Source organism: Motacilla alba, chromosome 1A (assembly GCF_015832195.1).
Source record: "Motacilla alba alba isolate MOTALB_02 chromosome 1A, Motacilla_alba_V1.0_pri, whole genome shotgun sequence".
Lineage (NCBI taxonomy): Eukaryota > Metazoa > Chordata > Aves > Passeriformes > Motacillidae > Motacilla > Motacilla alba.
Genome location: NC_052031.1, coordinates 68,215,111 through 68,230,942, shown reverse-complemented (window position 1 = coordinate 68,230,942; position 15,832 = coordinate 68,215,111). Strand labels below are relative to the sequence as shown.

General features: G+C 43.6%; 1 protein-coding gene across 5 annotated transcripts in view; it reads right to left on the bottom strand.

Moving 5' to 3' along the window:
- The window catches only part of CALD1 (caldesmon 1), a 169,529-nt gene extending 154,617 nt beyond the window's left edge, over nt 1-14,912 (bottom strand). For 2 of the 5 annotated variants that reach the window (XM_038152951.1, XM_038152952.1), the window contains exon 1: nt 14,631-14,912. The gene's annotated coding sequence lies outside the window, so the exon portion shown is untranslated. The remainder of the gene's footprint in view (nt 1-14,630) is intronic. The other 3 variants (XM_038152956.1, XM_038152955.1, XM_038152957.1) reach the window with 3 other exon arrangements.
- Nucleotides 14,913-15,832: the final 920 nt, after the last annotated feature.

Below are 15,832 nucleotides of genomic sequence, written 5' to 3'. Positions count from 1 at the left end.
TGTTTGCTAGATGAGAAACCAAGGAAAAAAGGGCAAAAAACCTGCTAAAAGAAAAGCAAAGCAGCACCAATGATGGAGTGCAAGAGTCCCATCTCCTGCTCTAGCAGACTGCCACCTTGAAAGAAATCAGTCACAGCTTCAGATGCTCAGGTGTTCTTCAAGACTTGTATCAAGTGTTCAATTTTGAAGCTGCCCACTTAACTAGAGCTTTACCAGAGATTTTGAAATTTAAAAAAGCTACTCTCACCAAGATGCTTTAAACAGCAGAAAATAGTGGGAAGAAGTGTCAGAGGTCAGATCTGCAACTCTGTTTAGTTCACTTTAATATCCACACAGGAGAATGCAAAGCAATAATTTTTCCGCTCCATCCTGCCTGCAAAGCACAGCTCAAACCATCACCTCTGTCTTCTGACACTAGTCAGCTATAAGAAACAGGTACCTTCATGTTAAACCTGGCCAGCTGTAACACATTTGCTAAAGTAATTACATTTATTTTTACAGATTACATGGGTTTAGGTTTCACTTACTGATGTACTAGAAAATCACAAGTTTCAGTTTTGCAGCTCAAGTTCAGCACTGTTATAATCAAAGACAGCACCAAGTGCCTAAAGCTGCTAACCATAGACACATTTTAAGAACTGAAATACTGCAGCTAGCATGTACTACAGGATCTATATTTCTTATCTGATGGCTCAAAGTAACTTATATCTTTTTCTCCTTTTGCTTGTCAAATTACCACAGCTATGATAATTAGACAGCAATTACCTAAATGTTTAAATCTTTGGTCTCTGTCAAATGAAGCCTTTCTCAATCTACATAAATTTATGCACAAGAAATGATGTTATTCTGAGGTTGATGTCAACAGCTGAAGATTCTAATAAAATCTGGTGCTTGTGGCCACGGAGCAGTGACTGAGCTGGTTAACAGCATTCAAAAATAACATTTCAGGTCCCTTTAGTTCCCCTTAGTGAGCACAACTAGGAAATGTGAAGCCACTGAATGGATTCAGACGGGTCAAAGTCAAGGGCAGGCACATATTTCTTTGGGCAGTCTGCATCAGCTGTTAGCAGGAGAAGAAACGCTAAAATAATATTGAACAGGAAAAATTGACAAAAATCCCCACGCCAGCCAGAGCTGCTCTTCAGGAGAGTAACTCCCAACCCAAATAATGACAATTAAAAGTTCCTAAAAGCGCTGTTTGGGGTAAATGCAGATGATATTGTGCACGTGCCATGGGACAGCCCAGAAGAGGAATGAGTACTCTCAAAAGCTGCTGGCAATGCCATGCCACAGAGTACAAGCAGGAGAGTGCCTCCAACTTCTGATGTGGGGCTCCTCTGAAGGTATTTCACTGCCTGTAAGGGTCACCTCTGAATATTTTGCTGGGGGTTTTCAAAGCAGACATTTTTCTCTAGAACTCTTCATTCAGTACTCCAGTGAACCTAGTAGCTTTTTTCAATCTTAAGGGTGAGGGGAAACAAATGGCTTTTTGGCACCACTAATATATTCTGTAGGATGACAAGTGGTTAAAAATTAACTTCACCAGAGGTAAACCTGGACATAGATTGCTTGGGTTTCAATGCAATAATAGTATACTGCTTATTAAACAATGCAATTGCCTAAAAGCTACTTAAATAAATTGTCCACAAGCTTCATATAGCTGTGATATTAAACCAGAAGTAGCAGAGATCAACAAAGTGAAGCAAAAGACCTACAAAATAAAGCAATCAGGTAAAAGAGGAAGCAGTCTGGGACAGCACTGTCCCTCAGTTTCACACAAAACAGCTTTTTTGACTCTGCCCTCTTAGCATGGCTGGCGCACCCCTAAGTTTTGAACTGGCACCCTTGCTCTGATAGGGAGAAATTGGATGTGAGCACAGCTGGCTACCCAAAAGAGATTTCAGGGATTGCTGAACTGAAAAGGTGAGTATTGGGTGGTGAATTGACTTGATTTTTTCAATATAATACAACAGCTCAATATTTAATCCCTTACATTTGCAGGATAGCAGCTTGCTTCTATTCAGTCTCCTTGGTTTCTATCCCTTAAATTTTTAAAAAGCACAAAAACAAACAAACAAAAAAAAATAAAGTCCCTGATATCACCTAAGGAGATTAATTAAGCTTGACAAGGCTTCTTACTTGCAGTGGGAATTTGAACTTAAAATTGGACATCACAGTCAGAATTTTTTTGCACAATGCTTATTGTAGGTCACATTAAAATGGACTGCAATGGACTGGAGCAAGATTCAGCTGATGCTATCCATATAAACATGGTAAACCACTAATTGCATTATTTTTTAAACGAAGAAAAAATGCATAAACAAATTCCACTTGCAGAATCAGTGATTTCAGCTGGGTGGAATTCTGCAAATGCCTCTCCTCATCAAGCAGCCAAGTTGGGTAGCCCCTGGTGTCTTTGTGAATGCTGAACAGGGGCATTATGTCCATACAGAAAATGCATGTGGGGAAAGAGGACAGGTCATCTTTGATGCACACGGGAGCACCAACACAAGTGGAGCGTGTTTGTTTTCTACTACTCATAGAAATGTCAAAATATAATTTATGTCTAAGATACAAAGGAGACATTCTATCTCATCAAAATGGCCCTTCAGTTGAGGCCAATTGCACCTGTATAAATGCAAAGTCACATGCAATACATAAAGATTTTCTTCCTGATACTTCAGAGATACTTTTGTGCTCCTTTGTGCAGCAGGCAGCACCAAAGCTGTATGAGAAACAGCACTTACCAAAATCAAATTCCACCTTGTATGTGCTAAACAACACTTGGCATGTTGTAGGTCCTTTAACTGAGACAAAAATGGCCAAGGTCATGTACAAAGTCAGTGAGAGAGAGGGGCAGAGGCTGGGACTTGTGTCTCCTACAGCAAGGTCTAAAATATGCTGTCATCCCAGGGAGTGATACCCATAGGTGTCCAAGTTTTGGCCAGGATAGGATTAACCTTCTGCAGGAGCTTGGGTGTGTTCCAGCAGAAAATTCTGGTTGTTCATTGCTGACACACTTGTTTCAACTCTTGCATGCAGTCTGATCCTACACTGCATTCCAGCACTGAAGTCCAGCTCACTCTCAGGCCTGCTCTTCTCTTCTCCAGGCTGCACACACCCAACTGTCTCAGCCTTTTGCCATAGCAGAGCTGCTCCAGCCCTCAGATCCACGTGGTGACCCTCCTCTGCATTCCCCACAACAGCCTGATGTCCTTTTAGTGTTGGGGACCCCGGAGCTGGATGCAGCACTCACAGGTGGGGTCTCCCCAGAGCTGAGAGGCAGAATTGCCTCCCTCCCCTGCTGCCCACACTGCTTTGGATGCAGCCCAGGACACAGCTGGCTTTCAGGGCTGCAAGTTCACACTGCCAGGTCATGTCCAGCCTCGTCTCCACCAGCACCCACCTCCAAGCTCCTGCAGAAAATTCATCCTATCCTGGCCAAAACATGGACACCTATGGGTATCACTCCCTGAGATGACAGCATGTTTTAGACCTTGCTGTAGGAGACACAAGTCCCAACCTCTGCCCCTCTCTCTTTGTACATGACCTTGGCCATTTTTGTCTCAGTTAAAGGACCTACAACGTGCCCAGTGTTGTTTAGCACATACAAGGCAGAATTTGAGTTTGGTAAGTGCTGTTCAACTAAAGACAATATTAAAATAGAAATATGGGGTGTTTTTTAGGACAGAAGAATGCTGCAAGCAAGCAGAAGAAAAGTGCTGCATTCAAACATGAGCTCTCCCACTGGAGTTTCTCTCTCAGCAGCATTGAATTTCCTCAGGGGAAAGATCTAGGGAGAGCTACAAAATCTCATCTCAAATGCTTCCAGCAACAGGCTCTCTACTTGGTGCTACCACTGTGAACCTGGCAGGGCCCTGCAGCTGGCAGAAGTCATTCCTGCCTGCTGCAGAACTGCATCTACGTGAAACGAGTTGGTGACCTCAGACCAATTATGTAAGAAGGCATTTCAGCATCACCACTGGAAATAATTAGCAGTTGCATGAACCACAGGGACACCAGCTTCTGCTGGGCTTTTTCTGTGGACAATATAATTAGCTTTGGCTCAGACACTGAACACTTAGAAACCTGTAATAGGCTGAGAAGAGGCTTGTAACCCCACTCCCTAAGAGCTCGCTTTAAATAAGCAGATAGGGCCATTTAAAACATTCCCTATACTTTATTGCCTTCCCCCCTCAATTTTGGGCTACAGATCAAGCTTAATTACCATCATTCTGCTTTCCTTCAAGTCCTCAAGGACAGTAAAAATGAAAGTTAACACTACTGAATTCCACAGGCTTAAAACATTTTCCCTCCATCACAGGGAGCGCACAGCATCAGCTGCAAACCACATTACAACGAAACTTTACACCCCACACCTGAAAACATCCCTGCTTCAAACCCTGAGCAAAGCAAAAAGCATCTGAAAGCAGTGTTTACACCGGTGGGAAATCCTGCTGAAATCAACTCTGCACCTAAAGCACAACATCTGAAAGCTCACACCCAAGAGGCTGCAGGCTCTAGTTCCAGATGTGCCTGCACCTCAGTGCTGCTGTGCAGGAGAGCAGCAAGCAGGGCTACCAAAACATAAGGAGAGCAACAAACCAGGACACCAAATCCTTCTCTTGTGTCATTTACTCACTCTTAACCAATGCCTGTCACACCTTCAACTGCATTTCCTCACACCCAGAAAAACAGCAAAGCCGTGCCACAGCTGCAGGCTGTCACTGCAGCACCAAAATATTCCTCTTAACTAACAACTCTGCTGGACCTGGAAAAGTTTTAATGTTCTTCTGCCTTTTTGAGACCATAGCTACATTTTCAACAGAGCACTGCCACCTTCCTCCAATTTTGCAAGATTTAGCTGAGCTTGAAAGAAGATGTAATATTGCCCAGTTCTAAAGAGTTGAATCAAGAAATAAACACTTCTTATTTCACTGCTCCTGGATTTTCAAGGCAGAATAAATGTTACTGTAACTGCACATAACATTTTACATGACTGCACTTTTGTCTGCACTGGTTTCACAATCAACACAACTTTGTTTGATATGGTTGAAAATAAGGAGCCAAAACCATGAAGCTCCCTGAGAACAGCCTAATTTTGCTGTGTTTTTCAGCCAGCTAATCAAGGAAACCTGAGAAATCCAGTAAGAAAAATGCACTCTAGCACTCAAAGAAAATTAGATACTTCTTTGGTCCTCCCTGGCACATTTCCCCTGCAGTCCATTTTGGATTTACACAGGTGCTACTCAAAGCAGAACTTGGCCTCTTTCTCTCAGGTGGCCTGACACATTTACTGCAGGGTGCAGATATTCCCATATATTTTATAGGTATGTAAAGCACATTTCCCAGACTAAAACCCTCTCCCAGAGAGTTTCCCTAGGTCTCTGTCTGATTCTGGCTTCATTTACTCCCTTGCAAATGAAAAGCATTTCCATTGAAGGCAGTGAGGTAACACTTGTCTTAAATGTGTGTGAGATCATGTCAGAGCCATGGTCCATAATAAAAGCAGCTGCTGGTAACTCTTCTGCAAGTTTCCATTCATTAGGGGTTTTTTTGGGTTTTTTTTCTGCTTGAATTCACATGAGCAATATCCATGGGCCAAGAAACACATTTTAGAATGATAGCTATTTCCCCTTGGTAAAATCTAGAAAGTGCAGCAAACTATCCCAATCCTTACTGAAAAAAAAAAAAAAAAAAGAGTTTATTGTATTTTGTTAATAAACAGAGGTGTTTATGGACACAACATGTGTGAATGTACTTTTGGGAATTATCCTACACTGCCTACAGGATAGGGACAAGATGACCTATATATGGCTTTCCCAGCTTTTTGGTTTTGTGGGGGAGATTGGTGTTGGTTATGGGGGTTTTTTACACCTACAGCTTCTGGTATTTAATTCTAAATTGGGAAACACTGAGTGTGCCTATTTAAAGTCACCCTCAGAGATCTGTAAGCATGGAACCAGGACCAATGAAACCAAGCTGTGTGCCTGCTAATGCCAACAGCCTTTCCATCAGTGACTTTCCATTGCCTTGAAGGGTCACAGGAGAGACAGAAATAACATGCTCAGATTATAATGTTTTTTCCAGTTCATCACACCAGTCTCCAGGCTTTCAGAAGTGTATAACTGTATTTTGTCATGTAAGTCAGATCCATAGCCTGTCACCACTTCAATCCATTCATTCAGAACAAAACATATTTCCTACACATCCTGTAAAATTCCTTTCATTTCTCACTAAGATGAACTGATCTTTATCAGATACTCTGACACAGAAGGCAAACACACCATTACTCCCTCTCCACTGGTTAATAAGTTTGCTATACTGACTCCAAGAAAGGAGCTTGCATCTATTTACAGGTGAGAGTGAACAGAGAGGGGGGGAAAAAAGGCAAAACAAAAACAATGCCTATTTTAGAAAGGCAATTAGGTCACTTTGGCAGATGGCACAAGAAGGACAAAGTAGGTTTTGGTTTGACAGGTGAAGCAATAAACATCTTTCCTGACCATGGGGACAGTGCAGAGCAGCAGAGTTAACCACCAGCAGCTGCTGCAAAGCTTCTCTACAAGTAGCCAGAATGAGATTGCACAAACACTGAGCTGGGTCACAAATCAGTTAGGGGGAGAGGAAAACCAAAGGAAAAATTACTCCAAAACAGTCTTTGTTTACACTTCCCTCTTTTAAGAGGTAAAAAAGAAAAAACCAAAGAACAACACAAAGCAGTCTCCCCTCTCCCTTTGGAATCATGGAGATGGTAAAAATAGAAGAAATGAAAAGCATTTTTCACCATGCAATAGTACTTATTGCATTCAATGTGATTATTGCTCAAGGACCTTTTCCAAAGGCTCCAGATGCCATTTAAAAAGCTGATACAATGCAGAGTTTCTCCCAGTCCAAATCCTGAATGAAAAAATATGAATGAGATTAGATAAGTAGTTATTTTGGTCTCCAAATTGGCTACCCCTGATCCTTCTAAGAGCTGGAAAACAGAATTATTCATGTGCTACTATTGCACTACCCAAGAGTCACAACTTGCCCATGCTTCTTTGGGCCACATTAGAGCTCCTCAGTGGGCAGGTCTTGGCATGAATTTGTGATAATGGTCAAATGCCACCTCCTCAGAATACTGCTGGCCAGAGATGAAAAGTATTTGCTGGTTTCAAATCCAGGCAACCTGTCCTGTGGCTGACTGTAACACCCATGTCCAACATGAGCGTGGTGTGGAATGAGGTGTAGTCTGGGAAATCCGATTGATCCATCAGCCCTCCTGGCCACAAAGATGTGGGTTTTCATCAAAATTATATAGGAGACATCAGAGAACCTCTAAACTTACCAATATGACACAAAGAACGTATTTCTAAGATAGTCAATGCAAAACAAACAACAAAAACTCTAGAAAATCTCCATCAAGCAAAGCACACCTTGCCTTTAAGTAGATTATTGCACTTAAACTGTTCTTCTCCATGTGAAATAAAATCCAGCTATACCAGCTACTTTATCCCCATGATTTTGATGGCAGAGAGTACCAGCCCCCAACAAAATAAACTGAAAAGCAAGAATGTAAACACGACTGTGCATCTCAGTGTTATCTGTGTAGGGTTTCACTACCTAGAAACTGATGTGGTGGAAAGAAAACCCCTGAGAGCTGTGTGGAGCACTGAGGATGCCATCTGCAGCTCCCATCCAAAACACATTGCTCCCTTCCTCCCCCCAAAACTCATCCCTGTTTATACACACACATGTATTTTCTTCACTCCTGTGGTCCCATCCCTGACCCCGGAACACTGTCATTTAATCATTGCTCTTTTTAAAGTTAGTGCTTTATACTTAGTGAGAATGAGACTTGGTCCACTAATCCCAGTTTTTCATCATATAAATGCACATTTGGTGCACTGAAGACCAAGGAACTGCATTTATATATGCACTGGTAAAGGAAATGTTCTTCTCTTGTTTGGGTTATATAGGGGGGGAGGAGAGGAAATAGGCTGGTGTGTCTGGTTTGAGAAGGAGGGTTAAGTGGCAAACAAAACTGACTGAAGTTTACAGGGATCTAAATAAAGGAAGAAAAAAAGCTGCTCACACAGCTTCTAATAACACACAGCAGAGAAAGCAGACTACATACAGAAGTTTCTGCTTTTCCTCTTTATTGTCAGTATGCCCCTAGATTGCACACTGTGTCCAGTGAATCAGCCATTTACTGTTGTGGTTGGAGTGAATGAAGCTCAGACCTTTCCCATATATGGCAGGGCCTTTTAATCACCAGGGAGTGAGGAGCAATGGAATTTCCCTGGCTTTCTGGGTTTGCAGTGCCCTCTCTTGTGCAAAATATCATTTCCCAGTGAGTGCTTGCTACTGGGATTTTGACCCAATTTCCTGCTGTCACTGTCCTTCAGGGGATGTGTAGAAAATCAAACAAAAAGGGCCAGCTTCTTGATAGCAAGCAGCTCACGGGGAATTCCTCTAACCCAAGGAAATCAAACAGACTAGATCCATTTACATCACTAAATGTATCCCAGTACAGCCACTGACATGAAGTTCAGATTCAGGCCAGCTAATGGCCAGGTCCTCCCTCATTTTCCCCAATGCAGCAGAAAAGAGACTAGTGGTGTTTTGAATTACTGGGACAGCAGTAGGGAAATTCTCAGCTGGCCTGCTTTTGTCAGTATAATATACATTAGCCACAGAAATGCTTGGCTCTGGATCATCTGGATTGCCTAAACGCTCTCGTTCATATTTACAGCAATTAAAATGCTGCACTTCAGTCTCCATAATCCCAGCTCTGTTTGAAGTGGCAAAGCAACAGCTGTGGCTTATCAGACATCTGAATGAAACTCCTCATTTTCATAGGAGGGGTGTGGCTCTGCACATGGGGATATGCTGTTCCCAAAGCCAAACAAAGCAGCAAAACCTCTCTCCTCTCTGCAGAGCCAGGGCTGCAGCCCTCCAGAGTGATGCTGTCTAGAGGCATCCTGCAGCACCAGAGCAGGTTAAGCTGTGCAGGTGAATGACAGTTGACCAAACACTTCTCCAACCCACTCTTATTTCCACACATTTTATCCAAGCTCTTGGAATTTCTTTCCCAAACCTAAGAGTTTTAACTCTGCCAGAGGAAAGCCAAATTCTCCCCAGCTCAATGACTGTTGAAATTGCTGAGAGAAATGAGGTTATCATGAGGTCATTAGGAAGGTGCAGATAAAATCCTTTGCCTCCTCCCTCTGCAGCTGAACTTACTCAGACTGAGAAGAAATTGTCCTCAGTACAGCTGATATTAGAAAACTATGGTCTGGGCTATCACACTAGCACTGCTAGGTCCTCTGAAATTGAGAGGATTTATAAAAGGTCATGCCTTTGTGCTTTCGGGATCAAAGATTTTACCAGGGTGAACGTTGTGGCTCAAGGGGGGAAAAAAAGAAATCAAGTGAGGGCCATTTCACCATTAGAGAGCTCACTGTCAAAGAAAAGAATGAAGTGGGGAAAGGGTAGTAACATGCCCTGTGGCAGTAAGAAAGGCAAGAGAACATCAAAGCCTTGCAAATAAGAAACAAACAATGGCCTGATCACAGACTGCTTCATTTGGGCAGAGCTGCCTTTGAAGATGACTGGAATCCAATGGGCACCAGCCTGTAGGATCTAACCTTGGCTTCTGAAAGAGCCCAGGAGCTGCTGCTGGGTGAGGGTTTGTCCAGCCCTGCTCTGCTCCTCCCTGGGCAGAGCCAGCTCCTTTGGACAAGGACACAAAAGGAGCTGCCAACACATCTCAGGCCCTTTGTTTGCATGGCTGTTACAGGTTCAGGCTCCCTTAGCCATTTAACATCATGAACACCAGTTCCTCCTCACACCAAGTTATTTCACTTTTAGAAGGGACACAGTGATTTCCGTACCCCTTAGGGCTCCACAATTTTGGGGGAAGATTGGGAAGGTCACACCTACATCTACATGCAGTGGCACTGTCTTCCTGCATTTAGCAATACCTTTCCTCTTCATATCTGTTGGCCTACAAAGTTACCCTTCTGAATAGATCCCAAACCAGAGCATTTACAGCAAAACTTTATCTCCTACAAATCTATTTATAACCTTCCTGTGAGCTAAATTCCAAAGATTTTTTTTTCCTTTGCCATTTAAGGCCATAAACCAGAAAATGTGCAAACGGGTGGGTTCCACTTTGCTTCACACTCTCCACAGCAAGTCTCAGGGGAAAACACTCTTTATTTGTATTCTGTACACAAGAGGGTGTGGAAACATGTAATGTTTCCATTGCCTGAAATCTTTCCCTAATATTTTCCCCACTGCAGCTTGGCCTGGCCCCAGGGGTTACAATTTCAACTGCCCTCATCAACGTGAGGCTGAACAAGCAGGTAAGGTCCAGCAGCTTGCTGAGCAGTTTTGCTTCCAAGCTTATGACACTGTGGTGGATCTGTAAGCAAAAGCTGCCTTTGTGCATTTTTGGAGCACACATGACAGCTTCACAGGATGACTGGTCCAGATGCAGCACAAACAATTCCATCTTCAAGAACACAGGAAATGCCCTCTAGACATGACAGCACAGCATCACCCTGAGCCTGGTCTGCCTTCACCTCATTCCCTGGGCTTCAGTGGTTTTATAGCCATAATCTAGAAATTTAATATATATCTGTGTGAGCACACCAAGAAAAAGACAAATATGATCTGGGAAACCAGTCAAAAATAAGGTTTTAGGCAGTGCCTAAACTTGTCATTTTGGTATTGCAAATTCTTTATAAACACTAATGAACTAAGCCCCAGCAGAGCCATGGGCTAAATACAGAAAGGTACAGCTTATCCTTTACTTGGAGATAGAGAAACAGACACACGGCCATTAAGTGACTCACCAGGTATTTATGACCACAGGAAAAAACTCAAAGGAGAAATTACTCCAGTGGCTTAAGAGGTTGCTGCTTTTTTCCCTTTCTTTCACCTGCTTCCTCAGCTATTTGGTCCTGCCCTCACTGCAAGCCGGCAGGACAGTCCCCACAAGCAATTCTTCTGGCTTCAACATTGCTGCAGACAAGATTTTCTGATCAGGAGGTGCCCCTATGCTTCATGGACAGTTTTGAGGGGCAGGAAGAGGGGAAGAGACATCAGTTTGTGGTGGAGGTTCAAATGAAAAATGCAAGGAAAGCAGCACTTCCTTAAAGCCGGATGAAAACCACACAGGTAACACACCAGCTAAGTAACAGTGTTACATTCCCTAACCTTTTTGGTTGATCCAATCTGCTTCAAAAAATAGAGGAGCAAGCTCCCCCGGGGGTGGGAGGGATCCCAAATTACAGAGTGCTGAGCGTCCTTCCCTGCTGGGCTAGTTGAATGCACAAAAGCACCAGGAAACTAAAAAAAAAAAAAAAAAAAAAAAAAAAAAAAAAAAAAAAAAAAAAAAAAAAAAAAAGTTGTATAGTTCAACAGTCCTGTGACCCCGGTGTTTCATCCAGAGAGGTCAGATCTAATATGACCTTCAAATACCTCCGAGTCAAATTTCAGCCTTAGCCAAATCCTAGACAAGCAGCAGCTACACCTTCCAAGCAGGAGCAGCACCCCAAGAGGAGGTGCCTACACACAGGGTAGGTGACTTCCTTCCAGTACACTGCCCCCAAATCCATTCTCACCCGTTTAACCACCCAGCAGCTCTGTACAAAGCCAGCAAACCATCCCCTGCACACTACTTTCCCAAAGCAGTAAGGCAGCAACTTTCTCACTGCAGGGGTGAAACTGCAGCTCACCCTGCAGGGTGAGCTGCCAGGGGTGTAGCTACTAAGAGGAGACAATTTTTAAAGAATGAAAGCTTGCTTTGAATGCAGGCTCCCACTCTCTGCACTCACAGGCCTGGGTGCCTCAGGCTTTGTGCACCTGGAGCCCAATCCTGCAAACTCCCCGTAAAGCTCCTCTCAAAGGCAACAAAATGCTCTCAGGACTGCACTTCCCCTTCTGCCTTGTTACCTTTTTTGGTGCTTTCTCCCACACCCAGGAGAGTCCAGATGAGCCCTGCAGATGGACAGTTATGCTCTCTTGGCCCTCTCTTTCTTAGGCATATATGGTTTCCTGTCCCTCTGTGTTCACACACTGGGATCAAATGTTCCAAGCTGCACCCTTGGCAGATAGGGGTTAAGAACTCCACTGATCTTTAATACAAAGTAAAACTCAGGCAGCCCACAAGAATAGGTCTCATGCAAGCAGCTCCTGAGAAATCAGAGTATTTTCCTCAGTCCCAGAACATTCGAGCCCTATTTGTCCTGCAGGAAGGAAGTCCTGCAGGCTCTCACTTTTCTACAGTCAAAAGATCACCCCCACAGGCAGGGCTGCTCCAGCTGTGCAAAGGGAAGTGTGAAACAAGGAGGACTTCCAGTCAGGCTCCTGACAGAGCCTCCCTGGCATCTTCAGAGTACAGAAGCCATAAGCCTTGCCCTACCTTTGTGGTCTCCCCACCTGGAATAAGCAGCACTGCTCCCTAACCCTGGATGGGACTGAGCAGATGCTCTGTGCCACATGCGGCCCCATGAATGAGATCAATAAATAACCTTCCCACCTAAATGCACTTCAATTTTCCCTCTAATGCCAGCCAGAGGAACTTACACCCTTCCCCACTTTCCTTGCAAACCTTTCAGTGTCATTATTGCATTGTGCATATCAGTGTTGGACCAGAAGTAAAAGCACGAGGGAAGTGACCCCTTCCTCTGCTCCAAGGCAGAATAATGCTGTGAGTATAGGAAGAAGCAGTTGTAGAAAATCCCTCATTCTCCTAAAAAGTGCTTACATCACTCACTGTCAAAGTGTATTCAGAGTGCACAGGACTCCCCTTGCATCAGACCCTGAATCCATTAATGATGGTATTGATTTCACCAGGACAAATCCTGTGAATGAAGGCTGGGGAATTGATCCTCTTGTCACTGCAAGCGGCAACAAAGAGGAGTTTTCAGGAAAAACAAATTATTTCAATTGATCCTCTTGTTCACAGACATGTCATCTGATATTTCTTCCCTCCCATCATGACTTAGTCTACATTAACACATGCAGGTTTTATTAAGATTGCCAATCAAAGCAGTTCCCCCAGAAAAGACAGACCTATCATTTCTTCAAATATACTGAGAAATGCTCTGCCCTGCTTTACCTTATTTATCAATTACCTTTACCCCATCACCAATTTAATAAAGCAAATGGACTAAAAGCTTTGCTCCATTTGTAATTCATGTTAAAAGAGTCTGTTCTGTTGATTTTGGTGTGTGCAGTTTTAGGGTCCCATCCTGTCTGAATGGCAGGAGGGAAAGATGAGACTTGCTGCAGATGAGGACTTACTGCTACGTTAATGAGACAGGAAAAGAATGGAGGCAGAGTCTGAGGGTTCTCCAATGGCAAATCATACAAACACAATCATTCACAGTATGGTATCTAAAATAGACAAATTATTATAAATACATGGTTCTTACAAAAAAATCCCACTCTGCCTCCTTATTTTCTTTGAGCTGCTGCCAAGGAGGGAATGTGTTATTTTCCCAAATTATTCTCCTGTCTGCCTTTTAGCAGGGGAAGCCTTCTCAGGCAGAGTTGTACAAAAACTGTATACTCTGAACAGAAATTCTCCTCTGAAAACAAGTACTCCAAAAAAAAAAAAAAGTCATTTTAAGACAGTTATGTTTTCATTCTTCCAAACAACACTTGACATATGAGACCAATCTGTTCTACCCCTGCAGGTCTGGCCCGAGATTAGCAGCTTGGTCAGTGTCTGCAGCTACCAAGCATTCATCTGCAGCTAACTTCCTCCCTCCCTCCCTTCATTTTCCCAGCCCTTTCCCTGAGAAATTCCCTGCTATGCAGAATATCATGCTATCAGCAGCCAGCCTTGCACAATGCTTTCCAACTGTCCCAACATGTCAAAGGAGCTGGGAAGGGGAGCCTGCTAGCCAGCTCTCCCCAGCAGCACTCTGACAAACACAGAGCCCGACTTCCAAGAGCTCCAGTCCCACCCAAGCGCATTCTTTAATCCCCCCCCCTTTTAACAGGAAAGGCAACTTCACAAGAAACATTCTGGCAACGAGCTGCTGAGCATGTTGGAGGCTGAAAACAAAAACTGATGCCATCTATTGTCAACAATACTTCTGTGAAAGGCTGCCATGAGGGACATCTGCTTCAGCGAGTATCAGATCACTTACATTAAGCAGAGCTTGGCTGTATCTGTATCAGTTACACCCCGAGACTGCCCTTGCAGTCGGGCTGCCCTGGAAGTCCACATATTAAGTTGCAAAACTAAAAGCAATTCACCAGACCTTAACACACTAAAAGCTTTCTCATTGTAATGCCTCCATAAAAAAAAAAAATTAAAAGGGGAGATGGAGAGTTAAAAAATAAAGAAGAGTTATTAGAATAGGTAATTGCTGCACTAATGAGTCCAAAGGAGCAAAAATGGAGTGGTGGGAGCAGCACAGATCCTGCCCTGCATCTCCTCACCGAGGTCCAGCGGGGTGAGCAAACAAGCATCCCCCCTCGAGCCGAGATCCCCCTGAGTTCAGCACGCACATCTGGAAAGGGGGGCACAGCACAAACAGCCTCGGACCCGCTGCTGCTCCATCCGCAAGGCAAAGCCCGGCTCGCTCCCAGGCAAACCCGTCCCGTAAGCCCTTCCTTACCTCTGGCTGCAAAGTTTCCAGCTAGTAGGAAGGAAATGAATAACCGGCTGCTTGGGCAGGAGCGCAGCGAGAGAGGCGCAGCAGCAGCCTCGCACACACACACACACACAGCCCTATTCAATAAAAGTGCAGCTTTTCCTTGGCCCCTCCCAAAAGTCAATGCTAAGTGAACACATATCCCTGATGTTTACAATTGGCAGGCGGCGGAATGCATTGTCCTCGATTTATTCCGATGGGCAGCCAATGGCTGCGCGCAAGCCAAGGTGGGCTCAGCCTGCCTGCAGAGATGCCTGTCATTCCCCAGGCATGCTCAGGAAGCCACTCATCAGAAAACCAAGACCTAAAAAGCTCCGAAAATTCGTGCGAGCTGCCAAAACTGTCTTGCTACATGCCCTTTTTTGGTTATCCTTAGCAGGGCCTCTGAAAGTAAATCCTCTGTCAGGAACAATCATAAGAAATGTTAATCTTGGAGAAAGAGGCTGTCTTGTTGGACACAAACGGAGCTTAAAAAAAGGAAATGTGCTGAATGGAAGGGGATACAGTAAACATATTGACTTTTTGCACCAGGTTTTTTTGTTGTTGTGTTTTTTTTAAATCAAATAATTTCACCGCAGCTGAACTACATTGTATTTTTTTTTAACGAGGACCACATGTAAAAGGCAACAGAAACACTCTGCTGTGCAGGCTCGATTCTGCAGAGAGAGACACCAGTGGGAAAGGCACATGAAAGATGAGTTGGCAGGCTTCACAGCCTGATTCCATTTCAAACAGTACAATAGAAGTTACAGATAGAATAGCCATGTTCTGAAAAATAACTTGTAAAGAGATTCAAAACTTTGATGATCCTTGGCAAGCTGGATTATTTGGGTGCACAGGTTTATAGTTCCACAACTATTAATTTAGAATTAAACCTGGCTCATTTACTATGAGAATAGTCCAACATCTCCTTAACATGACCAATACTTGCACAGTCTTCGAATATTACCAATAAAGTAAACTAGGATTAATTTTTATCTTTGTTTTGCTTTCATAATCGCACGCTGCTGATAACTTTGCAAATGATGCAGGTATCTCAAAAATGGACAAACAGATAAAGACTGGTCATGGAAACATACAAAGTACATAAACTAAGTGTGAAAATAAAGATGAAAATGATTGCCTAGAAAACAGCTCAGTACAGAGATCCCAACATGTACCAGCCA